This window comes from Triturus cristatus, chromosome 6, assembly GCF_964204655.1.
Source record: "Triturus cristatus chromosome 6, aTriCri1.1, whole genome shotgun sequence".
NCBI lineage: Eukaryota > Metazoa > Chordata > Amphibia > Caudata > Salamandridae > Triturus > Triturus cristatus.
Window position 1 is genome coordinate 1,187,986,171 of NC_140589.1, and position 22,749 is coordinate 1,188,008,919.

A 22,749-nucleotide genomic window follows, 5' to 3' on the forward strand; every position below is an offset into this window, starting at 1 on the left:
GCATGACCCACATCACACTACAGTCTGATGTTGCAACCACCCTCAAAGCAATGTCCATCCGAAAATCAACCGCCTGCTCTCAGGCATACCCTAAGCGCACACACGACACCTTTGCATGCTGAGTGTGCAACTCCAACTGCCTACACAGCGCTGCCCCGCCTTCCAGGCCCTGTCACACCAACCAGATCATGTCCCTCCTGCTCCACACTGGCTCCATCCACCAGCAAGGCCAGGTGAGTGGGACTCAAGCCTTCAACATGTAGTAAAGTGGCGTCATCTGGCACATGGCCCAGGGATCATCTCTCAGCGTGTCAATCTTCAATGTGTCCAGGACCCCCCTCTCCACCATCACATGCGCACACAACCTCATCATCATGTCATATATGCCATTGACACCCAGGTGCTCCTCACCCTCACCAAAGACGCAGCCATTGCCAGTTCCAACATTCAAGAAGGCATGAGGTCTGTGGATGAATGGCTGAACATCAGCCACATGAGGCTGGACTTGTACAGGACTGAGGTAATCATCTGAGGATTGTCCCCTTACAGCTGGCTCAACTCCTTGTGTCCCACCCGCAGGGGCCCTACACAAGCACCCAGTGGCCACGCACACAAGATGATGTGCATCATGGATTTGTCACTCACATTTGCCATGCAAATCACCAGTATCTGTACCTCATGCTGCAAAACCCTCTGCATGATGCACATGATCCACAGATAGATCCACTCCAAGGAAAGACAGACCATCCCCCAGGTCCACGACACCAGCCGTGTCAAGTTCTGCCCTGCCCTCTACGGAGCAAGTACATCCCATCTCACGGGAAACTTGTCCACATCCAGGGTGCATCTGCACAACTCAGCTTCAACATCCCGCACCCCATCCACATCACCGTCCACCTGAGATAGCTGCAAGGGATCACTGTGTGCTGCAGGATGACCTTCGCACTCCTCACACACACTCAGGAGGCAGTCAACAACCCCAGAACCCAAAATCAACCTTGTACGTCTGTCATCCAAGACCCAGTCGGCCCAACTCTATGCATCCGAACTTGGCCTGGCCACCATTCTTCACATCCACAACACTCCAGCATGAAGGAGATGGTTCTCCCACCGGGACAAACATACCTGGGACTCCCTCCCCGGGAACCTCCACATGAGCCCTGACCTATAGGTCTTCATCATCCTCTTCCTGATTGGTGTGTCTGCACAGTATTGCAAGCCCCCCCCTCAGCAGCTTGAGGCCATCACGGGTGAGTATTGGGCTCCCAGGCTGTATCGGATGATACATTGTGACCGATGTGTGTCCTGTACCGAATTCAGATCCCAGGGTATGGATGGCTGGAGTTAGTTCAACACTCAGGGATAGTTTGACATTTACCCACACGTATGTTGTGGACTAATGCAAAATGACTGCAACATCTAATAATGAATAAATAGTTTTATTCTTGGTGGGGTGCGTGTTAAAAATAAGGTGCTCTACCGGGTGCATAGAATCCAAAGTTCACAGGGGGAGATGAGATCCTTGGCATTTTAAGTCATCAGAGTCCAGACCACAGTGTTGGTCATCATTGGTCAGACTGTGACCAGCAAGTCCATGTGGCAGAGAATGTCAGTGAATGAGGTGCTGCTGTTGCGCATGAAGGCCAGGTGTCAGGCTAGGTGACCTGGGAGATGTGGATGGTCCGCTGCCTCTCACGGTCCTTTCCGTGGACGACCGACCTTCCCCCGGGGACCCTCAGATGCAGGCCTTGACGATGCTTGGGACGCTCCGTCGGATGAATCCTCCTCCTCCTCCTCCCTCCCTGTGGCTGGTGCTGGTCTGCACCTGGTGTCACAGGGAGGGTTGCCCATGTTGTCGGCGATCCGACGGAGTGAATGGCTTATGTTCCTCAGCCAGTCTTGCCACCATCCATCCTTGGTGTTGTTGACTGGCGTGTTGCTCGGCCTGCTGATTCTTAATGTCTGTGAGGGTTGCCACTACCTGACTGATGGCCCCGGTGGCACGCCGGTATGCCTCCATGATGTTGCGTACGTGTGACATACCGGTCCCTTCAGCTGTCTGGTCAGGTTCTCGCCTCCGCCTGCCTCCACTCCCACCACCCTTGCCCACACGAGCCTGGCCTGCCGTTGTGGGAACATCGGCTCTACGGGTCCCCTGAGGGATGGCAGTGTCGGTGTTGTCTGCCTCCTCCTGGGTGCCCGGCGAACCTTGTCCCTCCAGGTCAGACTGGCTCAGTTGTTCAGTGTGGACAGGGCTCCTGGGTGTCTCCTGGGATGTGGCAGTAATGGGGGTGGTGTTTGGCACAGATGTACCTGAAGCAGGTGCTGCAGGGGCTTGGACACCAGTGGGGCCAGGTGGGTTGGGGTCATTCTCGGAGTGTTGTGAGGTGTCGCTGCCAGTGGAATCAGGTTCCTCCCGAGCCTGGGACTGTTAATGCTGTTTAATGCGACATCCATGTTTCATACATATTCTAGTTGCCACAGTTCCTCCAGGTAGTTGTATGTGCCTAGCATTCACATCAATGTTCACTTGTGGATGGGTATGTTGCAGGGGACTGATTGAAATGTTCTCCAGGGTGTTTGACATGTCGAATTTGGGTTTGGATGCTTCTTTGGCTGTGGCTTGATCTTGTTGTGTCACATGTCCATTGTGAGAGTGGGTAACACCATTGGCTGCCCCGGGGGTGTGTGCTTGTGTACGGGGTGAGTGATCATCCCTCAGCCCGACGCTGTTCAACATCCACATGGCCCCCCTCACACAAGTGGCCCGCCCCACCACCTCAAAACCATCTCCTACGCCGACGACACCCAGCTCATCTTCTCCCTCACCAAGGACCCTCACACCACCAAAACAAACATCCACGAGGGTCTTAGGGCCATCGCCGACTGAACTCGGACAAGATGGAAGTCCTCATCCTCGGACCCACACCCTCAGCTTGGGACGACTCCTGGTGGCCGACCGCTCTGGGGACAGCACCGACACCCACCGACCACGCATGCAACCTAGGATTGATCATCGCATCCTCCCTCTCCATGTCCAAGCAGGTCAACGCCGTCTCCTCCTCCTGCTACAACACCCTACGCATGCTCCGCCGGATCTACAGGTGGATCCTGACCGAAACATGTAGAACAGTGACACAGGCCCTCGTCAGCAGCAGACTGGACTACGGCAACGCACTCTATGCAGGACTCCCATCCAGACACCAACGGCGGCTACAACGCTTCCAAAACGCCTCCGCATGACTGATCGTCAATGCCCCCGCCACAGCCACATCACCCCCCTCCTGAGTGACCTGCACTGGCTCCACATCGACAAGAGGATCACCTTCAAGTTCCTCACCCACACACACAAGGCACTCCACAACGCCAGACAGGCCTACCTGAACATCAGACTCAGCTTCTACACCCCCACCCGCCAGCTCCGCTCCGACAGCCTCGCCCTCGCAGCTGTCCCCCGCATCCAACGTACGACCGCCTGCGGCAGATCGTTCTCCTACCTCGCCGCCAAGACCTGGGTCACCCTCCCAACCCACCTACGACTGACCCAAGACCTACTTGCCTTCAGAAGACTCCTCAAGACCTGGCTCTTCGAGCAGTAGTGGAACCCCCCCCCCCCCCACTCAGCGCCTTGAGACCCTCACGGGTAAGTAGCGCATCTTACAAGTACCCTGATCGATTGTTGATTGATTGACGGTGCCTGCTGGTGGGTGTAGTGTGATTTGGCAGTGGGTCTCCCAGGTGATGTATCTGTCCCCCCATGGAGCATGCTGCCATGTCAGTGAGTGTGAGTTCCTGTCCTAGATATCTGAGCTTGTTGTGTTTGTGTTAGAGTTTGCAGTGGTCACAGGAGGGCCTTGTGCTGCCTACCGCAGGGCCAAGTGTCAGCTACCTTGTCAGTACTTTGCCAGTCCCTGTGCATTGAGCATGGTGCATGGGTATGTACCTGGGCCATATGGGCTGAGGGCAATGGTGTCTGTTTCTGAGTTGTACAATATGTTTTGTGATCCCCACCCTCCAAGCATCCCGGACATCCAGTCTTGGGTTTGTGGTTTGTGTAGCCTGGGACATGGCATGGCCTTGCTTTGTGAATGGGGCATGCACATGTTAGTGGCATGAGCGTTGTTTTTGAGTGTGGTTGTGTCCGGGAAGGGCTTGGGGGTAGGTGAGTGCATTTGTTGTAGTTGGGGTGTGGATGCCATTACCCCCATGTTACGTAAGTTGTTTGTGTACTCACCAAGCTCGGCAACTCCTTCGACTCCATGTACTCTCACCGGCAGAAGCAGGGCCATCACCTTCTCCTCCCAGGGATGGTAATGTACCGGTCTGCGGGGCAGCCCACCTCCAGTGATGTTGCTCTGGGCGTAGTCCTCGTTCATTTTGCACTTGACTGCCCTCCGCAGATCGTACCACCTGGCTTGGCATTCATTCCTGGTCCTTCTGATGGGTGCAACAGCATTCACCCTTTCGACAATCCTCTGCCACAGGCGTGATTTTTCGGCTATGCTGGTCTGTCTGACCAATGTTCCAAAGAGCTGTGGCTCGACTCTGATGACTTCGTTGACAAGGATGTCCAGCTCCTCCCTTGTGAACTTTGGATTCTTGTTTGTGGGCATGGTGTGGGGTTTGGGTGTGGATGGTTGTGGGTGTGTGTGTGTGAATGTGTAGGTGTGTGTGTGAATGTGTAGAGGGGGTATGTGTGAAGGAGGTTGTGTGAAGGTGTGTAAGATAAGGTGTATGGGTGCAGTTGTTTGTGTGTGGTGTCTGTCAGCAGTGGGTCTGTTGCAAAGGCTCATGGTTTGTGAGTGTGGGCCCTTTTTATTGGTCCATTTGTGGGTGTGGCTGGGTTTGAAATGTTGGTGGGTGTGTTATAAGAGGTGGTTGTGAGTTTGGGCCTCTGTTTGCCTGTTTGGATGTGCCAGGTCAGTCTTTTAGAAGTTTTTTCTGCTGTAGATGTGTTTTGTGGTGTTGTGCGAGTCGAATTGACCCTCCTTGTGCTGTTTTACAGTGTCCTGGTTCTCTACGAGTCGTTTTAGCATATGTAAGGTGCGTACATACGCGATGTTGTTGTACAGTGCTCACATATGCAATGTTGTAGTACGGTTCGTACATACGCGATGCTGGGGTACGGTGGTGGGGTACGGTGCGTCCAAGTATGGTGCTCGGGTATGGTCTTGGGGTACAGTGCGTACAAGTACGGTGCTGGGGTACGGTGTTGGGGTACGGCGCTGGGGTACGGTACGTCCAAGTACGGGCCTGGGGTACGGCGCTGGGGTACGGTGTGTCCAAGTACGGGGCTGGGGTACATTGGTGGGGAATGGTGTGTACAAGTACGGGGCTGGGGTATGGTGTTGGGGTACGGTGCGTACATGTACAGGGCTGGGGTACGGTGTTGGGGTACGGTGCGTACATGTACAGGGCTGGGGTACGGCACTGACATACGGTGTGTCCAAGTACGGGGCTGGGGTACGGTGGTGGGGTACGGTGCATACAAGTACGGGGCTGGGGTATGGTGGTGGGGTACGGTGTGTACATGTACGGGGCTAGGGTAGATTGCGGACATAGGGGGGTTACAGTGCTGACATATGGGGGGCGAGGGGGGGGCTGTACGACTCGTATCCCAGGCCAAGTTTACCCGGATACGAGTGGTACGGCTTTTTCTCCATACGGGGCCTTTTCCATGCGCTTGTGTTTTCGGAAGGGCGCTACGGATCGTACTTGCGTGCTCGGACTTCAGTTTTACGATTTGTATGTAAAACTGTCCGTGGACGTCTCGTAGACTTTTCCCGAAGCGATTCATATGTATTTTTCACGTACGAATCGTACTTCACCGGTGGGACGGCACTTGTACGATTCGTACGTAAAAAAATACGGATACTAGTCGTACGGTAATTTTTTTTAAAGGATCAGAATCGGCACCTTAATGTTTATTCATAATTATTTTAAACAGACAGTTGCTTTCAACAGAATATAGATATTGTATTGTTTGATGTCTTTTTCAAGTTCTGCAAATATATTAAACATGTTTTTTTTAATGGCTTGTCAATTAATTGTTTTTTATCTAACTGTGCTTCGTTTTCAACTTATACTTACTTCTGTCAATAGATTGCAGTGTCTGAGTTCCAAGCTACCAGTTTTCTCCTGTTACTGCAGATGTTTGTGGTTACCAGGAAAGTCAGTGCATTACTGAGCACACATTGGTGGCTTGCTTGATTTATCTGTTTGTTAGGGGTAAAAGAAATTTAAATGAAAATATGTTTTGAAATCTAATTTTCCACACAGTGCAGAACCTGTGAGAATGTGTGTTTTTTATGTTGTGTGTAAAACGTTGTTTTTAACGTTTCTGTTCAGAATGGCAGCCATTTTTGGTAGATGATAGTTAGGTCGATGTAGTGGAAATAATGGAAGGACACCATTTTTTCTACAGTACATTATGGCTAGGATGTTTTAGTGGAAATAGTGGAAGGACATCACATTATTATTCTTTGTATGTATATGCTGGTTTTGGTAATAAATTAACTCTGCTTTTTTTATTCATAAAAGTTTATGTATAAGTGGAAATATTTTAATTTAAAACAATAAAAAATTGGAAAGTATAATTGTTTATTTTTTTACTGTTTTCACACTTATTTTATGTGCACGTTTAACATATTATAATTATTTTGCATTGTAATGGTGTTAGTTTTATTGGTATTCGTTGTAATAGTTGGTTATGTAATGTCATTTGTATGTATCTCTATTAACATGGGTTGTAATGGCTTGCAGTGTTAAAATAGGCGTTGTAATGGGATGTGTTGTAGCCTCATATATATTCCCTACATAATGGTGGGCTTCATATTCGTTGCATGTCTTTGTGGGCCGCCACCCATGGCCCTCCGGTCATGGGGATCGGGCCGAGCCCAGTCATTCTTGTCGCTGTGTTGACTTCATCAAGTTCTGATCCTGTTCCAACTATAAGCAATCATCCACCGGATCTTCAAAAAACATAGGTTTGTCATTGGCTGTGACTCATAACAGGGTCGAAAATAGGAGAGCATATTTTAGGCCTTTGTTGCTAAACAACATGAAAAACATGAACCTGGATACATTTGAAGCACACTGGGTACGTCTGTGGGCATGAACAATCTATTAAAAAAATACACCTTGGACTATCTAAAGTGAAAATTAAACACATTAGTATTCCAGACATTCAAATTTCACTCAAGCTGCTAACTACTTCCCAACTAGGACGAGTGCATAATAAACATTTCACTCACTCCTTATACTTGAGAAAGTGCCTCTGTTTCTCTTTTTTGTCATGTTTTGGATTTCATAAAGTAATAATTATTTTGTTCAAGTCACTCAAATAATTATTTTAAAATTCTTACCATTCACTTCAATAGTGTTATCCCCCTCCTTAACCCAAACCTACATATATTAAAAGTCCCTCACATTTCCAAGATAATAAAGGGTCTTTGTTCTGGTTGGGGGCATGTGAGAATATTTATTGAAAACATTATCTAAGAACTATAATTTAAATGTAATGATCTACTTATTTGATTGTGTTTAAATTATTAAACAGAAATGCTGTTTGACGTTTAATGATGGTACATTTTTACATTACTAATAGGGGCAATGAGAAGCCAAGGCTGGGAGTCTTTAAACATATGAGAAAAGGTTGATGACCACATGGGTGCAGAGAAAGTCCGGAGTCATAAATTAGGAAAGGCCAGTCAGAGACAAAGGGAGACTGCAGCACAGAAATGTGAGGGCACTTATTGTCAATGTGAAGAGGAGGCAGCAGGACTCAAATAAGAACAGGGCCAGGCAGGACCAGCATGAAAAGAGGCCACAGGACTGAAATAAGAAGAGGACCAAGCACTGCCAGTGTGAGAGGCAGACCGCTGGACTGAAATTAGGAGAATTGCCAGCGTAAGAAGAGACTGCGGGTCAGAAAATAGTGGAACAGGCAGTGCCAGCGTGAGAAGAGACTAAGGGACAGAAATTAGGAGCAGTGCCAGCATGAGAAGAGCCTGCGGGTCAGAAATGAGAGAGGGCCATTACACAGCAGCATGTGGGCAACAGTGAGCACTACCTTACCTAGAAGCAAGCGGAGCCTATCTACAGTCAGCAGAAACCACTCTGATTCCCAATAATCAAGGCTGTGGCTCCACCAGCATAAGAACTAATGCCTTTCAAACACGGATATCCAACTTAGGGGAGAGGGTGTGGCGTAATAGCCAGAGCTGCTGATTTGGAACAAGGGAACCAGGTTGGATTCTCAGTGTCGGCTTAACATCCTGTGATCCTGAACAAATCATTTAATCTCCCTAGGCCTACCAAAAAATTAACGTTTTCTTGTGTAATGTAGCTGGTGCTCCTGTAAACCACTCCAATACATTTAGGTGAAGCTTGCGCCATAGAAATCTACACCCCCAAAAAATGACGGTCCCTTGAAGAATTGGGTGGCCCCTGAAAGGTTGCTCCCTGAGCTGCAGTGGCCTGCGTTATGCCCCTGCCCAATGCTTTCCATTTGTGGTCACACAGATTGCTGTTGGCCTACGTTTTAGTGCGGTGCCATTGTGCACCTGTGTACAGTTGTCCCATTTTGTGTATCACTTGTTGCCCTCATTCCATTATCGAATGTGGTAACTTTGAGTACCTCTGTTACACACATTATAGTTGACAAGGCGGTTCATGGGGATAATACCCCATTCGGTCTTCTTGGTGGCCCTTTGCTGCAGTAATAACTTGGTACACCCCTGCCAGTGTAACACAGGCTGGGTGAGAGCAAAGGGTGTGTCGGGGAGAAAAGCAAGGGGTGTGCGCTGCAAGCTGCAGACTTTCTGTTGACGTATTGGTGGCGCGCAGTGCTATATCTACAAGGCCACGTAAAGCCATCCTGCATGGCTTTTTTATGGCATTGTAAATATGGGGGCCTATTTACAAGCCCCTTGCACCAGTGCTGTGTTACCTTTAATGTGATAAATGTGACGGACTGGTGGCACAAGGTGCTAGTCAATAAGTCTCATGGTGTGAGGCAATGCAGCGCAAGTCACTGCCTTGCCTCAAACAGTGAAGGGGAGGCATGCAATGGGCATTACTGTGGGTGTTCCCACATAACACTGATGACATATGACACAGTCCCAGATTTACAATGTTCTGTAAACCTGGGAATGCATCAAAAGCCTGCACCTCCCAAGGGGTGGCATAGGGGAAGTGCAACGAGGAGAAAATGTTTTTATTGCTCCTAGTTTTTTCCTCTTTCTATGTGTGCTGCATTTAGCTACACACACAGAAGGAGGAAATCACCTATATTGATTTTATTATGGAGGAAGGTGTCCCTCCGTGCAAAAACCAATCATTCCCACAGTTCAGACACCCTTGCACCATGGTGCAAGGGTACCTGTATCGGCGGATTGAAGCCAATTGTGCACCAGCGCTGGAGATGCAAACAGGAGTGTGCTATATCTAATTGATATGGTGCAGTCCTACCCTTTTCTTTTGATGTAGGGCAGCACAGCAAGAAGGCTTGCGGCGCTCCCCAATGTCAAAAGATTGTAAATGAGGCCCAGAGTGAGTTGCCAAAATCCAGATATAACAGGACTGAAGTTCCCAGCACGGTCACCCAATTTTCCTGAGGGAGAAAAGGGAGACTTTTATTCAAGGCATGGCAGCAAGTTTTTTTTTTAACTGTCAACATAACAGGTTACATCACGATCAAACCAGAAGCCCATTTTTAGGTCTCGGCCTGACGTAAGCAGCGCATGCACTGCTCTCGTCATACAAGACTTCTTGGAATCGATACGATTCCAGAAGCGTCGTTCCAGATCCCCCTTCAGCTTTCATTTGTGTGCGTCGTTTGGCGTCACAAATTATGCCAAAGGCAGTGCAATGGTTGCACGGAAGGGATGTCAATCCCTCTTTGTTGCCACCCTGTCTCCTTTCAACCACGCCCACCGGGATTGGATCTTTTACCCGCGGCGTTTCACTGTGGCCTTTAATTACTGGGGAAGCACTATTTTTTCCCCTTCCTTCTGTCTCTCTCAGAGACACAGCTGCTTTTTTAACAGTGCATGCCCCTTTCTCGATTTCCTCCTTTTACATATACCAAGCAAAACGACTATTTATGAAAAATGTTAACCTATACACAGCGATGTGGAGCATTGGAAAACGTCATTATTTGCATCCCTCTAAAACAGCGCGGAAACTGAAGAACCCTGCATTCATTACAATGTTGCAATTTTACGTTACGTAAAAATGGAATGTAATTAACATAGAGTACATCGTGTTTGGTGTTTCCGAAAACGGCAATAGACAGGTTACCCTTCTAACATGTAAAACATGTAGCCCATTAGCGCTGCGAACTGTCCCAGTGTCCTTGACTTTTCGAGAAGTAAAACACAGTCGGGGAAGTAAACGACGGAAAGAACCTTGTGATCTTCTTTGAGTTTAGGCACTAGATTCTAGGGAGGTACTTTTTGGTTTTACAAAAACTTTACGTCGGATTCCGTAATTCTCACTCACCAAATTAATTTTTTTATAAACCAAACTCCTATATCTCCCAACCAACAGAACAAAAACCCTGGGTGTATACCTCAATCTATTTGCTGTCCCTAAATTTCCATTTGATTCGAGGCCCATCTGGTTGTCTCTATCATCTCCCTCTCTCTCCTCCGTCATTACCCTCTCCTCCCAATCTCGCCATCTTCTCTCTCCACCTCTTTTCTACAAGTTCTCTCACAATTTTTTCCTTCTCCCCAGCTCTGTTCTTTTCGCTCTCTCCAATTCTTTTATCGCTCCATTTCTGTCTATCTGTCCCTTCTCTCCCGATCTGTCCCTTCTCTATTCCTACTCTAACCCCACTCCTCTTCCTCCGCCCCCTCAGCCCCTCCCCCAAGTATTGCAGCATAGACAGCTTCAGGTCTCTGGTGCCTTCTTGGTGTCGGCCCTGGTGGTGGGTGAGGGAAGCCCCCCTCCTCTCAGTGGATCACATCATCAGCAGATAATGAACCTCTCTTTACCAACAAGCACGAGCAGTCTCGGGTGACGGGTGATACGGGCAGGGCTCTGCTCTCGGCCCTGGCAGGGCCTGTGGAGAGGGGGCGTTACCATACACTAGGAGAGGAGGTGAAAGTGATACCACCCCCCTCTCTTCCCCCTGTATCCCCCACCTCTGTTTCTCCTCACCTCTGTCTCTCCTTACCTCCACTTCTGACTCCCTTCCACCTCTGTCTCTTCTCACCCTCCACCTTGGTCTCTCCTGACCTCCACCTCTGTCTCTTCTCACCCTCCACCCCTGTCTCTCCTCACCTCTACCTCTGTCTGCCCCCCTCCACCACTGTCTCTCTCCATCCTCCACCTCTGTCTCTCCCCCCTCCACCAGTGTGTCTCCCCATCCTTTACCTCTGATTCCCCCTCCACCATCTCACCCCATCCTCCACCTCTGCCTACCCTCACCATCCACCACTGTCTCTCCCCATCCTCCACCTCTGTCTCTCCTCACCTCCACATCTGTATGGCCTCACCTCCACCTTGATCTCTCCTCATCCTCCACCTCTGTCTCTCCTCAATCTCCACCTCTGTCTCTCCTCACCCTCCACCTCTGTCTCTCCTCACCCTCCACTTCAGTCTCTCCTCACCCTCCACTTCAGTCTCTCTCTACTCACCCTCCACCTCAGTCTCTCTCTCCTCACCCTCCACCTCTGTCTCTCCTTACGCTCCGTTTCTCCTCACCCTCTACCTGTCTCTCCTCACCTCCACCTCACCTCTGCTCACCTCAACCTCTGTCTCTCCTCATCTCGCCTCACCCTCCACCTCTGTCTCTCCTCACCCTCAACCTCTGTCTCTCCTCACCCTCCACAGCGGTCTCTCCTCACCCTCCATCTCTTCTCACCCTTCATCTCTCCTCACCCTCCACCTCTGTTTCTCATGTTAGCATCCACAGCTGGGTTCTAACTGGGACTGAATTACTGTGCAAGTTGCTCATCCACCTACATCTGGGCAATGCCAGTCAGTAACAAGCATTGGCAAAGCCAATTAGTCTGGCCTAGACAAGATAAATTGACTTTTGTCAATGTGATTTTCATCCATGTTGCACAGCAGCTGATCTAAACGTTTGTTTAAAATTGTTTGGTGACGTGGAGCATCATAGCGCTGTTTAAAATCACTTTCAGACATGTTGCATAGCAGCTAATGTACAACATGGCAAAACAAGCATTAAAAATGCAATAGGTCTTGCCTTTGATTAAGTTAAAGCCATTTCCTTTGCTCTACAATACCATTAAAAAAGTAAATGGCTTTAACTTAATCAAAGGCGAGACCTATTGCATATTCAATGCTTGTTCTTGCTTATATTAGGTCCCATTATACACTTGCTAAGGGGCCTAAATCATCATGAGGGGGCATATTTGGCACCCAGGGCCTTGCATGTCTTGATTGTGATGTCCATACAATAATTTACTGAGTTAGTGCTCACTGCTGAAATCTCCAGTGGTCTGAAGCCCAGGAATTTGAAGCCTGGCAAGGAAGACTGAGCTTTCCATTCTTTCATAGTTGGTCAATTATATTGCATTAACTAGGCTAACAGTAACATCTGCTGCTAGTATTATTATTACAACACTCTCTCCACTATCATCTAACCCAACTTCAGCCAGCTCCAGTTTGGCAAGGTGGACAATCGGTCACAAGCCAATGGGCCTGTGTTTGAGGACCTTAGGTGGGCCGTTTTTTTAGTGGCCATCTCAGTCTCAACCACAAGGGCACAATTCCAAAGGCTGTAGTATCAAATAAATATCAAAGGTCTTGACATACATACAATGTTCCTAACCTGATGCACATTAAGGTCAGGCTGCCGCTTTGTCAGAGGGAAAATGACAATGACTGCTCTGACTATCACAGCATGAGGTGTGTCTGCCCTCTGGCTCCCTCCAGGTGTGAAAGCAGCCTCAAGAAACTGCTGATGGGAAGCCATTAGCACTTGCTTTGCAGGGAACTGGACAGGGAATAGGACTAGAGAGGGTGGTGGGGGTTGGTGAGGGACAGCAAGGGGGCACTTTAGTTATTTGTATCTCCTTCTCCTGTATGTAATAGGCTGAGATACATTAGTCTCTGCTGTTCTCCATTGCCTGCCATAAATCAATTACTGAAGTCAACGGGGAGAGATTGTAGCCTTGGCCGACTTTGAAACCCAGCAACAGCTCAAGATCCTGTGATTCTGGGCAAATCACTTAATCTACAAGAGCCAAACAAAATAAATGTGACTGTCTGTAATATTATTTTATACTCATATAATGTATTTTTGCATTTACACTTTGGCATCTTTTCCATTATTGGAGATTTTCACCAGTCTCTAAGCATTGGAGGGCCTCTCTTAAGTACTGTAAAAATACATATCTAAAAGCCTAGGGTGACTGTGAAAGTAGTCTAGGTCTGTGCCATTACCACAAATGTTTGCCAACACTTAGCTCCATGATCGTAATAAATATTTTTTTTGCGAAAGGGTTTTATATGCGAATGTGGACCGCTTTTTTTGGCTGCCAGGGCCAAATTGTGGCCCCAATCCAACCCTGACTGCAGCAGTTCCTCATCTCGGTTTGTTTAGGCCATTAAAAAGATATTTAAAAATGCTACACGTTTCCCTTGTTGGTGCCCAGCTGGACAAAATAATCTAAATCAGTTACCATGCTATTTAAAAATAAGAACTATACATTTAAAATAATCTGTACACATTTGAAATTTCTTTAGAGGGATTCAAAACTGAAACGGCCAAAGCCAAATAACTAATATGGTCAGTTTCTTTTTGGAGGAGTGAACAAATACTTGAATTCTTCCTATTATTTTTGTCTGGTTATAACTTGCTGAAACAAGTTCTTTCTAAAACAGTATAAATAGTTGCAGTATATTCATGGTTCACATTCCCCCCAAAAAAGTGGTATATGAACATTCCAAAATGAGTGTTCAACCTTTTTACATACTGATTTCAGCCATCAATTTAGAACATGTGGATATGGGCAACAAACACCATTTCAACAAATTGAATGTTCTCAGTTTATCTGATTTGAAACTATTCCAAATGAGATAAACCTAGTTCAATCTGAGGTTACAGTTTGTTTTTTTTCTACATTTTTAAGTAGTAATGAAATAACAATTATACTTCATGTTGACAATTCGTTCTGGAGTACAAAAGACATGTCATTAACTGGGCTTTCAGATTTCCAACCCAGAAATTCAATTTTGAAACTCAAGTTTTATTTTCTTATCACATCAGAAAATTACAAAAAAAGCCAGAGCCAGAAACCAAGGAATCGCGTGTGGCTGTGCCTAACAAAAAGCGCCAGCGAGAGCGGAGCGAGGAGCAAGGACTCGATTTCCCAAACTCCCTGGTGCCACCGTTACCGACGCTGTGCCCGGAAGCACATAAATTACAGCTGAGGCTCCCGCAGCGTGGGAAGCCAGAGCCAGGAACCAAGAAATTGCGTGTGGCTGTGGTTGTGCCACCAAACCTCCCTTTGCCTACCAAAAGCGCCAGCGGGAGAGGAACGAGGAGCAGGGACTCCATTTCCTAGACTCCCCGGCACCACCGTTACCGACGCTGCGCCCGGCAGCACATAAATCACAGTTGAGGCTCCCACGGCACGGGGCTCGCATAGGCCACGTCCAGGCAAAACCTGGGACCAGGGTGGGCCTGTCTTGGACCCATCAGCGATAGGAAGAGGCAGAGCAGGGACACCCCTCTGGCTTTTCGACTTGATCCAGTGTTCTGGGGACTTGTTGCATCCCGTTTGTGTCAAACCCTCAGCCAAGGTTTGTTTTCCTGCTTTGATTTTGTTTCTACTGCCAACATCGATTCAGAAATTTCCCCCACTGGACCAGAATTCCTTAGTTGGAATCTTGACCCATCTTAAATCGGGTTCACCCACTGACGCAGCACCGCCCACTATTCTATACAAGATTAACAAGACCATCTCTTCAGTTATAGTCAACCTGATTAATGCCTCTTTTCTCACAGGAATTGTACCCCCCTTTGTGGAAACAGGCGATGGTCAAAGCCCTGCTGAAGAAACACAATCTAGACCCGGAAGACTGAGCTAACTACCGACCCATTTCCTTGTTGCCTGGCATAAGCAAAATCGCCGAGAAGCATGTAAACTCGTCCCTGTCGGAATTCCTGGAAAACATCAACCTGCTCCACTCCTCACAAACAGGTTTCAGATCACAGCAGGGCACTGAGACTGCACTCCTGTCGGTAGTGGAAGAAACCAGAAAAATTCTCGACAACGGAGGCTGCGCTGTTATTATTTTATTAGATTTAAGTGCAGCCTTCGACACAGTAAATCACTCGCTCCTGATTAGCAGACTTCGAGATGTTGGAGTTAATGGATTAGCACTTACATGGTTGCAGTCCTTTTTAGAAAATAGTCTTCTCAGTCATATTATCAAGCCAGGCGATAAAATAATCGCCGCTTTAGCGGCAGAAAACTGCCGCTGAAGCGGCGATAATGGGCTTGATAATATGCTCTATGGAATTCCAATTGAAGCCCATGTTAGACGTCCTTCACATCTAACATGGGCTTCAGTTGGAATTCCATAGAGCATATTATCAAGCCCATTATCGCCGTTTTAGCAGCAGTTTTCTGCCGCTAAAGCTGCGATAATTTTATCGCCTGGCTTGATAATATGCCCCATAGTATCTCCAAACAGATGCCCCTTACATGTGGAGTCCCTCAGGGATCGGCATTAAGCCCCACCCTGTTTAACGTCTACCTGAGTCCCCTGGCACATATAGTCATCCAGTTCGGAGTGCAGATCGTCACCTATGCAGACAATACTAAGTTAGTTGTCACCCTGAATAAAAGTGACAACTCAGGATCGGCTCTTGCATCCGGTTTAGGAAAAGTGGCCAGTTGGATGGACACCTCATATCTGATGCTCAATGGAGCAAAAACAGAAATGATGCTTCTTGGTAACGCGGCCCCCCTTAACATAGACTCCTGGTGGCCTAACGGTCTGAAACCCCGAAAAAGTGCATAAAAAGCCTAGGAGTAGTACTCGACTCCAACCTAGATCTTAAGGAACAAGCGCAGAAAGTGGCAGGCACTTGCTATGGTCTCTTGCGGATGATTAGGAAAATCTTTCCCCTACTACCTCTTTTGGCCAGAAGGCTGCTAGTACAAGCATTAATCCTGTCTCTTCTGGATTACGCAAATGCTATTTACCTAGGAGCGCCACTTTCCACTACTAAAATTCTACAGACGGTCCAAAACTGTGCAGCCCGGCTGCTCTTAAATGTTCCAAAACAGCTCTCAGCCAAACCTGCTTTGACTTCATTACACTGGCTCCCAATCCAGGAGAGGATTCAATTCAAAGCTATGTGCATTGTACATAAAGCATTAGCTGGAAAAGGATCCCCGCTGATTCAGGCTATGATCCATCCCTACCAACCCAAAAGAGCCCTTAGATCAGAGGGTAAATACCTATTAACAATACCAAAAATCAAACGAACAAGAAGTGGAGGCCGCTTGTTTTCATATAGCGTTGCCAAGACCTGGAATCTCATTCCCCTTCACATCCGCTCCCAACCTAACCACCTGTACTTCCGTAAACAGTTAAAAACCTTCCTTTTTCCCTGATCTGTTGTGAATCCGGTTTAGCGTACTCCTTAGCACTGGGATGCCCTCGGGTAACCAGGCGCTTTACAAGTGCTTCTTAATTCATTCATTCATTCATGTTCTATGGCCATTGTGGCAGTTGACTCTTGATTTTGAAATCCGGTTCTTGGGGACTGTAGCGTGACTATTGTCTATTGTCCTAACTATACCTACTTCTATCCCTACAGCAGATTTTCCATCATATTGGAAACGTTTTCTTACCAACGCCATCTGCTGGGACCCTCCTAATTATATTGGTCATGGTAAAAAGGAAGTACCTGGGGTGGCAAATAAATCACCAAGGGATACCCTGCCTTCCTCCTCCATCTTGAATTATGTTACGGATGCAATGGGGGCACTAGATAAGCAGATCATAAGTGTTGAGGAATTTATAACCAACTGCGCTAATATCATCTCTGGTGACTCTGGCAAGATTCCAACTGCCCCTGGTGCAACTCCTATTGTGATTTCTGGCAGCCCACTTGTAAATGGTAAGCTGGAAGCAAAGGACCTTGATAAGTGTAACCCTAAATCTTCACTTACTGTCACATCAGATACCCAACCGCCTAGAAAAAGTTTTAAACCTTCTTTAACTACTACCACCTTGGGGGTGCGGGTGGGGGAGGCAATCATCCCCAAAAATATCATCCCAAAAGCAAACTTTGACCACCAAACCCGCTAAAACACTGGTTAACCACCGGTATACAGAACACGTTTACCTGACTGCCTTAGTACAGACCCTTTCTGATACACGCAAGACTGCACTCAGCTCTCTTACAGATCAACTAAAAGGGTTTGAGAGGAACGTGCTATCTCGTTTAGATATGCCGGGAACATTTCAGATAACATCAGCTTGTTCCCCTCATCCCAGGGATCCCTCAGCCCTGCTACAACATCCTCCTCCTTTGGAACCTGTGCAAACTCCTCAAGGTACCTATCACCTTCCTCCCATAGTTTTAGCAAGGGTTGGTGAGGTGAATAGTGCCTCCTTGTCCCCCTTTCAAGGTCACCAACACCCTCCTTTTACTTCCTCAGTGAGGATAGGACTTATAAACAATCTTCTAGGGCCTAGCTCTAATTTTGCCCCACCCCAACAAGACCCTATTAATCTCTCCTCCACATTACTCATCAATCCCCAGTGCTCCACATATCCTAATCATGTTAACCTGGAGACACCACGTGTTTTCCCTATCTCCAAAATGGACCATCTGGAGATTACGCCTGCAGCCACACCCTACGTGGTAATCCCAGCCAATGTCCCCAAAATTCCTAGTTCAACATTCGAATCATTGGAGTCCATTTGGAACAAAAGCATAAATTGGCTGCACGCCAGGGTAGGTCTTGGTGGGGTATTTTTTGCTGACTTGAACATGATCAGGAGACTTAAATGGGTGGGTTCCGGTAGTAAAACTTTGGAGGGAGATTGTGTGATGCTTTTGTTTACATCTCCTAATTTAGTGAAGCTAATACTTGAGAGATATAGTTTGCCATCCCTCACGACGAAGCAGATTGCTGTCCAGCCCCGCTACTAACAGCAACAGGCTCACACCAACAGGTTCATTTTTCGGCCCCCCCAAATTCCCCCAATTAAAACTTCTAATAGGTTTTACAGCCTATTCACTTTTTGCAGTGTGGATTGACTGAGGGATTCCAACCACCCAAACACTGGCAAACTGTGCGGATCTGTAATGCCTTTAGAGCACGCCTGGGTCCCTTGTTTGGTCACTGACGATGCCCGTATGCTTCATGAGCCCTGCTCCGCTGTATCCCTGAGGCCTTGCATTGCTGCTGATCCTACATTATCGAGATCTCTCTCTCTCTACTTTCACTAAGTTTCCTGCGGTAGCTAACACGGTTTTGTACTGGGATGTCGCTGGCTTACGCAATAAAAGTACTATGAGTGAGTTGGCCGATTTTACTACCATGTATCACATCCTATGTCAAAAAGAAACTTGGTCAGTGGGCCCAATACATTTAAGTGGCTTCAAAACAATACATTGACCTAGCAGTGGACATCCGAAAGGATGCTTGTGTATTTACGTATCGAACTTGCTGTCTCCTTTGAACACAACTGTAATTGCAACTAGTGCTTTTTATCAAATTGTCATTTTATAAATGTCTGCACACTCTTCCATTGCTATTGTGACATTATAACACTGCTTGCAGTCAGGAAATTACAATAGCTCTTAATTGTTTAGACCATGATTTAGAGACAGCCTTCCCAGTTAATTGCAAGAACCCAATAATTCTAAGGGGTGGTGATTTTAACATACGCACCTGCCCTCATCCATCCAATAACGTCTGTGGCATGACATTTCCCGACAACTGTGATATTACTCACTGTTCCCATTCAGCATTTGGGGATTCCCTAAATGACTTGCTTTTAAAATATAACCTGTCTTTTTGTAATGAGCTTATTAATACCCCTGTCCTAGTGAGTTGTACCTACAATGGCAGAGGTGAGAACAGTGTGATCGATTTTCTACTTTTCTCCCAGTGCCATTTTGAGCTGATTTTCGGGTTTTCTATACATGGCAATGCAAATAGCGATCATTTCCCCCAAAGTGTTGCCCTGAACATCAATATTTTGACTCGCAGGGGGGAGGTACATGGCTACCAAACCAAAACAGTTCAAAGCAGGAGGGTCTCGGGGAAATTTTAAGACCACACAGGATTTACTCCCCAACCTTTACACAAAAAAACAGTACGAAATCCCTGGGTCTATTCAAAGAACAGTGTAAACAGTGTGGCAAGACACTACAAATATTTTTTTTAAACAAAGCTATCAACACAGAACCAATGGCTACACACCACAGCAATAACTGTGGGCACTTCCCTTTACAGGACGAAATCCCTCACTCACCAAAGGTGACATGCTTCATCATATGGGATTCTCCTCTCAAAGGAAATACCTAGTTCCTTTGAGGGCTACAACCCCCTCTCTGAGAGGGAGGAGATCAGGGATGTTTTCAAATATAGGTAGGATGCTCTATATCCACGTATGAAGAGGAAACAGTGTGAGTAAGGGCACAGTGCAAAGCAAAACAAATGTGAGGAAATGAAACTAAAACTGGCTAGGGAGCGTAAAACAGTATCCTTTATTCCTATACACCCACTGCCAGGATTAAAATACAGTGCACCAGCGGTATGGATTTAAACCGCATTGGTGGAGTGAAAAATAGTGGTCAACATGTTTTAGCCTAGAACACAAACGTAGGCAAGGCTTTCATCAGGACCTGTAATGGTGCTGCTGCGTGAACGTGTAAGTGATTCAACAAAAAAAGGATACACAAACAGACACTTTTCTCAGTCCATCTGTTCCCTAGGGAAGAATTACCTATATTAAGGAAGCCAAAAACAACCAAAGATCGTATATACAGTCAAACAAATGCTGCACAAGATGATATCAGAAGAAGGTTCTGTACGGATGAGCAAACAATATATAATGACAAGCGAACAATCTTACCCGCAACTGCTGGGTAAGCAACCCCACCTCAACCTGGCAACAGCTCAGGAAGGGGGCACCGCTCTGAAAGAAACGATGTAAATGCCATTAGCATTACCATGTTCTACTGAAGTCCAAGTGTGTATATTCACTTTTAGAGAACTTAAATAGAAATGTGTTCGGGAGCAAATTTTAAAAACAGGGAGCCCAAATGCAAAGCACAGGGCAAAAGAGGTCTGCCACCTACATTCCACCAAATCACTAGGTGACTATAGAGATCACCCTGAAGTGACCCCTACGCCTTAGAGGGAGAATGCATAGCCCTTCATATGGTAATATATAGTTGGTGAAAGCATTAGAACAATAAGCCCAATCAAGCTGTGCGTCATACTGCCTTCAACCTCTGCAAGGGCAGGAGTGTGTTCTGTGTCAAAGTATTGTGGCGAACAGCCCCAAATGGATTGTACGCAGCCTTTACCTAAGCCTCTATTAGTGTTCTAGAGAGGCTAGCATAGTGTCTCAATCGAGTCAGAAAAAATGAAAAACTCAACTGTGTTGCTAATATCGTTAAATCGCACAGTTTAGAGTCGCCACAAAAAGGAATCGCCCATTGTCGCTTTAAACAGCAACTCACATTGGTTAAAGTACAAGTAGCCACAGTCTCTATACAGTCTTAAGAATGTAAATAAGGCCAATGTCTTCTCGAGGGAAAATAAATGGTGCCAGTTTAGACAGCATAACATTGTCAAAGACAACTCACCTCTCCATCGGTACTCCAGTCCAATAGAGCCTGCTGACCGGAGGTGAGTATCCACGGACGCCGTGCTGTCTTATATCCTGCGCTTAACGAGGAAAAACAATTTCAGGTGCAGCAGACCCATCTGCAAAAATCATAATCGCGCATGCGCTGACACAGGAATACTCCCTGTTGCGCATGCGTACCACCACATATTCTGGATGTCTTGTAACAAACAAAGATGCAGAAGAACTTCCATCGTCAAAATGCTCATCTTTGCAATACTCTCTTTTAGAGATCTGTGGGGAGCCAGTCTTGATGGCAATTGTACTCAGCCGTTTAACATAAGAAGAGGGGTACAACAAGATTGCGTACTCGCCCCCTTCCTGTTCAATCTCTATCTTAACAGTGTAGGCGACATCTTGGAAAGCAAATGTGCGGACTTACCCCAAGTAGGTCATCGTCCAAACTTTTCTACGCCGACGATGCCATTTTAATGGCTCTTCCTCCCGTCGGACTCCATCGTCTAGTCGACAAGTTCGTTAATTTTGTGCAGAATCACAGCCTGAAAAAATTAACATTGGCAAAACCTTCACCATGAAGATTGGGAGCACGGCCTCTCGATGTTGTGACATTTTTATTGAAGGCGTAAAAATTCAGTACACAACTACTTTCTCTTACTTGGGGATAGTGTTTAGTCACACTGGGAAGTCGCAATTTCGTAAAACTACAAGGGCCCTGCTGCAGTTCGCTAGTACTCAAGGAATTAAACATCCTAGGGAAATGTTGACAATTTACAAGGCTAAATGCAGACCCACTGCCATGTATGGGTCTGAGCTATGGGGACATGAGCAGATTGATAGTCTTCAATTAGAAGAAAACACTTTCCTGAGAAACCTTCTTGCAGTTCAGAAAAGTAGTACAACTTATGTCTGACATTCAGAATTAAGAGCCACTTCTATTGCAGATCTAATTAGGATACAGCCAGTGTTGGTATGGCATAAAATGTGGTCATCGGAATACACATCACTTAACCAATCGATCATAACTGATTGCCTTAGATCCTGGTTCACCCTTAAAATCCCTTGGCTTAAATTTGTACACAACTCTGTGGCAGACATTGCTTATCCTGAGTACTTTGACCAGCCTGAGAGCTTGGTTTTCGTTCAAAGAAAAGTACTCAAAAAGAAATGCTTATCATTATTAGAGGAAACGAGATTAGCATCTGAAATGTTGAAACCTTCTGGCATGAGGAATCAGATGATATTGACCAGCTTTAAGATGGAATTCTATTTAGCCAATGTGTTCAATGCACGCTACAGGTTTGTGCTGACCCGGTTTCGTTTGGATATTTTCCACCATTTAATCAACTTCCCCACCTTCAATAACTGGACTCCTAACCTGGGGAAATGTCCCTGTGACGATATGTCTCTGCAGAGCACTATGCATACTTTCCTGTTTTGTAAACATTTTTCTGAGACGAGGAAGAAACTTGTAAAACCCTTGTTACTGCAGCTTGGCTTTGCACAATGCCGACCAGCCTTGCTGTACCTGCAATCGCGACCTAACATTTACTCATGTGCTGTAATGTCTCGATTTCTGTGGGCCGTTATTAATTGCAGGAAGCAGCGATAGTACTTGAAATTGTAATTGAATGTGCATTTGTTGATGGTATTTGCATTTGTATCTATGTACTGTAGTGTTTTAAGCTTTTTAATCTATTTTAATTTGTATACTGGTTTTTAATTTATTTCTATGGATGTAAAAATGCAGCTTTTATGATTCACAGATGAATTCGAAAAAAAAGCTTATTTTGACTGATTGAGTCCGCAAAGGTGCTTGTTAATGATGGGCATAACCCAGTTCCTCATGTTGTATATCATAGAAAAGATGTAAATCATGCAGCCTCTTCCAACAATAAGCACATATTTATTACTATATGT

General features: G+C 46.5%; 1 protein-coding gene across 1 annotated transcript in view; it reads right to left on the reverse strand.

The window, feature by feature from the left end:
• LOC146821159 (uncharacterized) overlaps positions 1-20,922 on the reverse strand; it is a 43,589-nt gene extending 22,667 nt beyond the window's left edge. The window contains exon 1 of the mRNA XM_085612108.1: positions 20,831-20,922. The gene's annotated coding sequence lies outside the window, so the exon portion shown is untranslated. The remainder of the gene's footprint in view (positions 1-20,830) is intronic.
• Positions 20,923-22,749: the final 1,827 nt, after the last annotated feature.